This window comes from Meleagris gallopavo, chromosome 10 (assembly GCF_000146605.3).
Source record: "Meleagris gallopavo isolate NT-WF06-2002-E0010 breed Aviagen turkey brand Nicholas breeding stock chromosome 10, Turkey_5.1, whole genome shotgun sequence".
Classification (NCBI taxonomy): Eukaryota; Metazoa; Chordata; class Aves; order Galliformes; family Phasianidae; genus Meleagris; species Meleagris gallopavo.
Window position 1 is genome coordinate 17,298,019 of NC_015020.2, and position 8,031 is coordinate 17,306,049.

Consider the following 8,031-nt stretch of genomic DNA (forward strand, 5'->3'; position numbering starts at 1 on the left):
CTATGCACTTTGAAAGCTCTGGAATTTATGAGTGAATGAGTTTAGCCACACTGAAAGCATTAGTTGATCAGCTTCACTGTCATCAGCAGATGTCACTGCAGCCATTAGTAACTAATGAATTGTTTAAGAAGATGTAATGGCTAATTTGTCTGGTCAAAAAGGCATAAACACAACCTCTAAAAATTGCCTTCTATTAAGACACAAGCAAAAACCAAGTTCATTGCCCTTTAATTTTTAAATAGAATGAGTTCCAAATCAATTATGGATCTAAGACAAATTACCTGGTAAATTTGTGGCATCTTCTGAGATGCTGATAGAAGACTAGCTGTTGTGCAATACTTAAGGTGTCAATGAATCAGGTAAAGAAACCAGAAAATTAGATTTATGGAAACATAATATGAATGAGGTGGCTTCCAAAGAATCTTTGAATAAGATATGTTTGTCTACCATCAAGTGGTTTTTAATAACAAGCATTTATATATGAAGATGTTTCTCTGTGCAACTTTGAGACAAGAGAAAACATTTTATGACTGATTTGGGTCTCTACTAGTGTATGAACTAAGAGGAAAGTAAGGTAAAACTTTAAGAAGACAGCTCACCTAACTGTCTGGATTGTGGTCTGAGTTATTAGTGCAACTGGGACTTGCACTTTTTTTTTTCCTCTTAGGATCGCTATAGTTTAGTTTTGAACCCTGAATCTGTTTAATGTTGTGTTTTCACTCCGTTAGGAGGACAAAGTTTTGCATCTTCAAATTACAGAAATATCAGTGACCATTGTTTACAGTCAGGGAGAAAAAAAACAACAACTGAAAATGATGAACAGCCACTGGGACTTACCTTTCTACACCCACAGAAAGAGATGTCAGCTCTTACAGAATAGAAGTGATGAAAAGGATAAGGAAAAAGACTTTCTAAACAGTGAAGAAATTCTATTGCACAAAGAATCCCTCCTCATAGCAAACTACTGGACTGCTTTGTACAGTTGTGATAAATTATGTGCCACTGTAGTTTGGATTGTTTCTTAAATCACATTTTAAAAATACCTCAATATTGAGCATTATTGTGTATACACTAGGAACACAATTTATATTAAGAAACAACTACTTATAAAGGTATTAGATTTAAAGGGGAAGGCTTTAGAAAAAAAAATTTACAATTTCAAAAGAGAAATGGGTTATGTTCTGCTTAGATTGATAATGGATTCTATGAGAAAGCAATAAAGTACAGTAGGTCTTTTTTTTTCCCTTTTCCATTTCCATTACATGCACAGTAGAAACATTGCAAGAATTTTAGGCATTTAAGTTATTTGAATAGAGGAGAAATAAGTTTTTAATTTCTCATGTCCTACTGAAAATTCTTAGGCTCTGGATGCAAGAAAACACGTTTGAAACTAAGCTATGCGCTCCACAATAATCTCTTGGAATTTTTGTTCATACTCTTGTATCTTGGCTTTAAAATATTCTTCAGAGTTCTGTTTCAAACAAATTATCAGTATTACAAAATACAAACAACAGAAAAACAACAACTTTAAGTGATCTCAGTAAGTCTACGTTCCCTCTTCTAGGCAAGATCAACCGTGAATTTATATTGATCAATCTAGTCACTTCAAAAAAATTACCATAATGGAGACTATATGGCATCTCTAGCCAGACCAATCAATGTACCTTACTTGCTACTGTAAGAAAAAAGACAATATATGTACATATTTGTATTATCGATAACAGATTTATTTTTACACTGCATTACAATGCAATATGGCAGTAATATAATGTTTATTAAACTTTTCATATTGATCTCTGTAGATCCATTTAATGCAATTAGCAAAGTAATGTTAATGTGATGAGAATGTATCACGATAATTATCATAATGTCAGCCGCATTAACCTCTAACAAGTGAACATTGTTCTCTTCAGTCCACCATGGTTTTAGTAATATGTAAAATCATAGTGATCTGTGGTAGGTTTTGATACTAACTTGACGGTCTAATAACCATTGTCCTCAAAGGCACTGGCTAAGGTCTGTAGGATAAGCTCTGAAATAATTGAACAATCAAAGAGACAAAACAATAGCATATTCTGCAATTCTGTAATATTGTACATGGCAACCATGGTGGCAAATTAGGCAACGTGGTGCAAATCTTCTGTCTGGTGTAACCTTTTCTATTTGCTGAATACAGATAATCTCCATAGTAGAGAATATTGTTTGGCTTTTTTTTTTTTTTAATAATTTATTTTTCTCCATTCAATAGCAGCAAATATTCAGGAAGCTAGGGAGGCACAGTGCTCATTTTCAGGAATTACTGCTCATACTTACTGATATATTCAATCTTCATCATTGTGAAAGGATCAGTACACTAGTACACTGCCATTATTTTCTTTCCCTCCATGGACAACATCAACAATGTCTGCATCATTAAGAGATCCCCAAACCGTTTGTGATATTTGTCATGCAAAACATGTCTTAGCATTTAGCATTATTCGCATAGGACTTACACTCTTTGGTAATAGAAATAGTTACTTAAAAATTCTCTTGTTTGAGTTGAAGTGTTTCACCAATTATATAGTAGAAAAAAACGTTTGATGAATTTACTCTTTCTTAATAATAAAAAATAGGACGTGTATTCTCTATATTTGGCTTACCAATGGTCACAGCTGTGCTAATACAGCGGAATATTAATCTGTACTTTTTCACTCAGAAAAAGCAGTAAATAAATAAAAAGTTGAGAAGCTTTCCAGGAAATATTTGTCTATGTAAATGCAACCACCCATGTAGAATAGGAAGCCAGACAAGCTGCATTTATCCAGATTATCCTCATAAGCTAGGTTAACTGAGTTCTTGCTTCATGTTTCCAGAGCATACAGACCATAGAAAAAATGCCTGAGTCTCAGTTCCAAAAGATTTTTATTAACTTTAGAAGTTTCACAAAACCGTTGTAGGGGTTTGTTTGTTGTTTCTTTCACAGCTTAGTATGAAGGGGCTGGTCTTTGTTTTAATTGGGATATTGCTCTCTTGAATGGACAAACTAAAATTCAGTATATGAAACCTCATCATTTTATTTTTCAATTGATAGATGCAAGTCTTATGCTCATCTGACATTCCAGAGCATCTGTTTTTCAAGTCACCAGCAAAAGGAACTGCTACAACATTTGTGTAACTAATAAGTACATAATGTCTGTAAGATGAGACCTGAGATTTTCAGAATCAGATTGCTGACACTTTTAACAATTCTTACTCTGTTTTAGGTACATGTTAATCAAACTGTAGGATAAATTAATTACATCACTTTACGGAGTTTAAGTACAATTTCTCTATAACTTTTTTTCAGAAAAGCAAATTCACTGACTTTTCAGGGATAACACTGACATAAGAGACTTGAACTTGTTTTCTAAATACTTACCAAAGTTAGTGTTAGATTTTTATTGTATTTTTTTTTTCAGGAGGAAAATCAATGCAATTCTTCCACCATTTGAAAAGATTATTTAAATAAATATTTAAGTTTCTGTACCATGTGATTCTCTGCATTTAAGAAAAAAAATATCAGATCCTATTTCAAATCTCAGAATCTAGTGAAACTCAATCTATTAACAACACATTGTGATGACATTTATTTCATAAGATTATTATATAATGACTGCATGTCCAATGAAATTAATTTGCAAATGCAAGTGCAGAGTCTGACAAACTAGAAAATGGCTGTTTCAGAGAGTATGGCATTTTGATATGACGTATTCCTTGTGGATAGTCTGATGGGAAGAACAAAGCTATTAGAGAAACCTGATAGAAGTTAGATTGAATTTATTTCATTATACCTAAGAATCAATTGATATAACTTGAACTGTAATTTGCCTTTTTTTTCTCATCAGATGAAACCTTTTTACAGGGTCATTTCTAATTGTAGGACCTGTGCTTGTAGAAGAAAATAAATGCTTTGGAGCACAGCTGGGATTTTGCTAATATCTAGAGTGTGATGAAAAGGGTGGAAAAGCAGGGGAAATTATGGCCCTATCACCACTTCTTCCAGTGAGGCTTGTACAACAGACTGATTATATGAGAAAGGGAAAATTATACTAGTCTAAACATAGTCTTCTCATTCAAGTTTTTAACAGACAGGTAACAAACTCTGTTTGAGCTGCCAAGGAATTGCCAAGATATGACCTTTTTAATTCTTCAGACGATTGGGAAAAAAGATCAATGTGAAATGAGTAAGTGGGAATAATCCATATTAAATTCTTTAACATTATCAGAAATTGAATCCAATTAAATGAGGTCAATATCAAAGTTTGCAAATAAGAACCTTTATTTTCTATTTCATAATAAGTTTTCTAGTTTTGTTTCCTCTTCCTTCTGTTTCCAAGGGTATGATTATATTTGATTATGCATTGTTATATTTTATCTGGTACTTTTGTGGACTTCCTTTTGACATTTTGTTTTATACAAACCCAATATAACATGTTAAATGTAGTATTTCATCAACTAAATATCATACTTTATTTGTAGCACTCCTGTGTGAGAGCCAAATTGGTATATCTATGTCTTACAAGGTGTGATTTGGGAGATTTAAATATTTCAGCTTTTTCTCTCTAGGTATACTTAGCATCTACTTTATTTTAGTCTTTCTCCAGCCACCTAATTCTCTAACAAGGTACTATAGCTCAATAACAACAAGCTATCAACCTACCCTTGTCATTTCATTTTTTCACACATTTTCTTAGTCTGTGTGTTCCACATCTCAGTGAATTCTTATCTACCTGGTCCACTGCCATAGCCTTCTGCTATATAACAATGGTTCATCTCTGAAATGTCAAAAATAATGAAAAAAAAGGAAAATCACAAAACATATTGGCCACAGCCACTTCTGTGGATCCAAACCTCTTAGATTTCTGTTCATCAGCAAACCTTAAAGTTATGAGTTGCCTTTTCTATCACCTGCACTGCAGCTCTGCTGTTGTTTGCCAATGGGATGCTGCACGGCAGTGAAAGTCTCTGTGCAGGTATTCACTGTCAGTTAAGAGAGCATAGTGCAAGCTAGTAAGGGATTTTCTCTTCTTTTTATTTTTTAAACTATCACAGTTTTCTCAAGAGCACAAAGTTGAAGGAAATGATGACTTAAGAACAGGTAGCAGTTCTAAAAGTGGAGCTGTAGGTGAGATTAGGAGATTTCTATGGAGTTTCAAAATTTCTCAGGAAAGTTGTTTTGAAAGTGTTATCCTTACTTCTGTTATGACATTTCATCAAAAATTTCAATCATCAATTGCTTTTAAAGGGTAATATTTTCCTTCCACTTGGAGATCTGATTCTTCCCCCGGGATGAACAGATGACTAGCCATTTCACCAGTAATAAACAGAAAGTCTTCAGTATCTCCTGACATTAAAACAAATTGGTGTTAATGGAAAAAAATGCAAGAGGGGAGAACAATGGCTGATACTGTTCTCATTGAACAGATGGATTGAGACTGAAAAGCTGCAGAAAGAAAGGAAGCATTGCCCACCCTGAAGGCTGAAAACAGTGAAGAAATAGGCCTAATTCAGCAGAGGGAAGAAGTGTAATAGTTCTCTTTAAAAGAATCAGCCTTTTCTTCACAGAGACATTTGAGTATTATCTTATCAGAACTGAAGTGTTCACTATCAGAAGTGTTTACTGTTGTTGTAAAGATCTAATTGTGAGGAAAGTAAAAAGAAAAATATGTAAGTATTACTAAAGGCCATCACTGCACTTCCATGCATATATTTCTGTGAAATTATTTCCAAGTAGTTACACGTACTAAACATATTTTAGAAAAGAAATCATTTGGACAATTTTCATTAAAGTTAAGGATTTTTAAAAACAATAAATTCACTATAGCATCCTTACAGATCTGTGGAGAGTATTTTGGCTGTTCTGTGCCTTTGCCACTCCTATGCCACATGACATCAGGATTAATTAATGATTTTTAAATTGACCATACACACATGCATAATGAGTAACCTGACTTTCCAGCTACTGTGCAGTGTGAATTGTGGTGTAGTCCCAAAACTCTGACCCATAATTTTGCTATTTCAGATAGTGATGCCAGAATGATGGGGAGAAGAGTGTGAAGTGTGTGTTCTCAGTCCACAACAGTGCATGCCAAAATGGAGCAATTAAATGGAATTTCTTTCATCCTTTCAAATGTAACAGAAACCAATAAAAATGAAAATATAAGTTAATAAAGGCAGGAGCATAAGTAGCAATTTTACCAAATTAGGAAAAAAAAAGAATTCAATGACAGAGCTATGGAATAAAAATAACCTGGACCATCAGCATCTTTAAAATTCAAGTGAGACAGAGCATAAATAATAATGTTAAGGAAAACAGATATTTGTAGAACAAAAAAAAAAAAGACTGACACTCAATTAAAACTCAGCTACTACATGTAACTGATTTCTCACTGCATGTCAAAAGAAAGGACTAAAATTGTATCTTATATATAGGGTTGGTAATAAGTCCTTAAAACTGAAAGCTCAAATACATTTAGACATGTGTTAGTTCTCTGTGGTTCAAGGTACCAAACAGATTTACTTTATTTATCAACCTTATCTAGGATCATCTCCTTCCTCAAGTGGGAAGCAATGAAATGCAAGGTAAGTATATGGAGGTATGGTGTCATCTTTTTTTTTTTCTTCCCTTTTTTTTTTTTAATCTTATTTTATTTAGTTAGTTAGTTAAAAATTTACCTTGGCCTTTTTGTGAGGGTGTCCATAAATTCATATTGACAAGTATGAGTCTGATCTTATGTGCATATACAGGGAGATATGAATCCTGAGTCGTTCCCTTCTCAAAAATGCTCTTTGGATGTTTCACATATTTCATCTTCTCTTTCTATCTGCTTTAGTCCTCTCTCTTGGGTGTCAGCATCTGCTTACAACTCTGTTCCCTCCAAAACACCAAATCCTATTTAGAACATATTCAGGACATAGCTCCTGATTTTGAAGCAATCTGTCATTTTTATGAGGAGTTCTGACTCATTTTTATGGGAAGCCTAAGGGACAAATGGCATGCAGCATGCCAGAAGAGAGTGATTAGCCTGCCAAACTTGAAATCTCTAGCAAACACCCATCGCTGTTCTAATTAACTTACTGCATTCACCATTTGCATAAATAAATTACTTAGTTGAAGCTTCCTGAATTGCATGACTTTGCATTTTTTTTTTTTAATTGTGAAACCAAAACTATATGTGAAAGCATAGTAAATTTTGTAGTTTTTCTAAACAACTTCTTCCTTCACTGTAATTCTCATTCATAAACTATTTACAAGCACAATACTAGGTTTAAATAAGATCTTTTTTGGTCTAGTGATAAGTTTTCTAAATAAGACATAAGTGCCATATTTTTCTAAATTAGATTTTATAATGAATAGGTCAGTGTTTTTTTTTACACAGCCAAGATTTGGCAAGCATATCTCAATGGTAACTATCTTTCTAAGACTTCACAAGAATCTCTTAAAGAATTTAATGGACACTATAAAGAGCTGCAGCTGAATTTCTGCATTTTTCATGAGAAACAGAAAGATGAGGGAATTGTCAAGCCTACAAAAACAACATTAGAAGTTAATTTGTAGTGGAACAGCCGTAAATGGAGTACAAAGTAATTAGGAAAGGAAAATCCCATTTGTGAAAATCGCAGTGCAATCACCCTACTAAGACAAATACTTTAAACAAGCAAACAAAAAAAACAAAAACAACAACAACCAAAAAAAACCCACCCCCCACACAAAAACAAAACTGCAGCATGAAAAACAGATAAAAATAGTGAGTATAGAGCTTTGGAAATATCCTGGGCAAACCCAGTCTTTTTCAGTGGTTCTCTTGTTCTAGAAATAGCTAATGCTACAAAAGTAACACATCCACATCCTGTCTACTTACAAAGCAGCTAGGGAAAGAATTTTTCAGTCACAGGAGAAATCAAGATGAATAAATACAGTAAAATAACTCTGTCTGAAAATAGATTTCCTACAAGCTACAGAAATGCGGAGATTAATCCACTAATCATTTGCAAGCAATTTCATAAATGCGG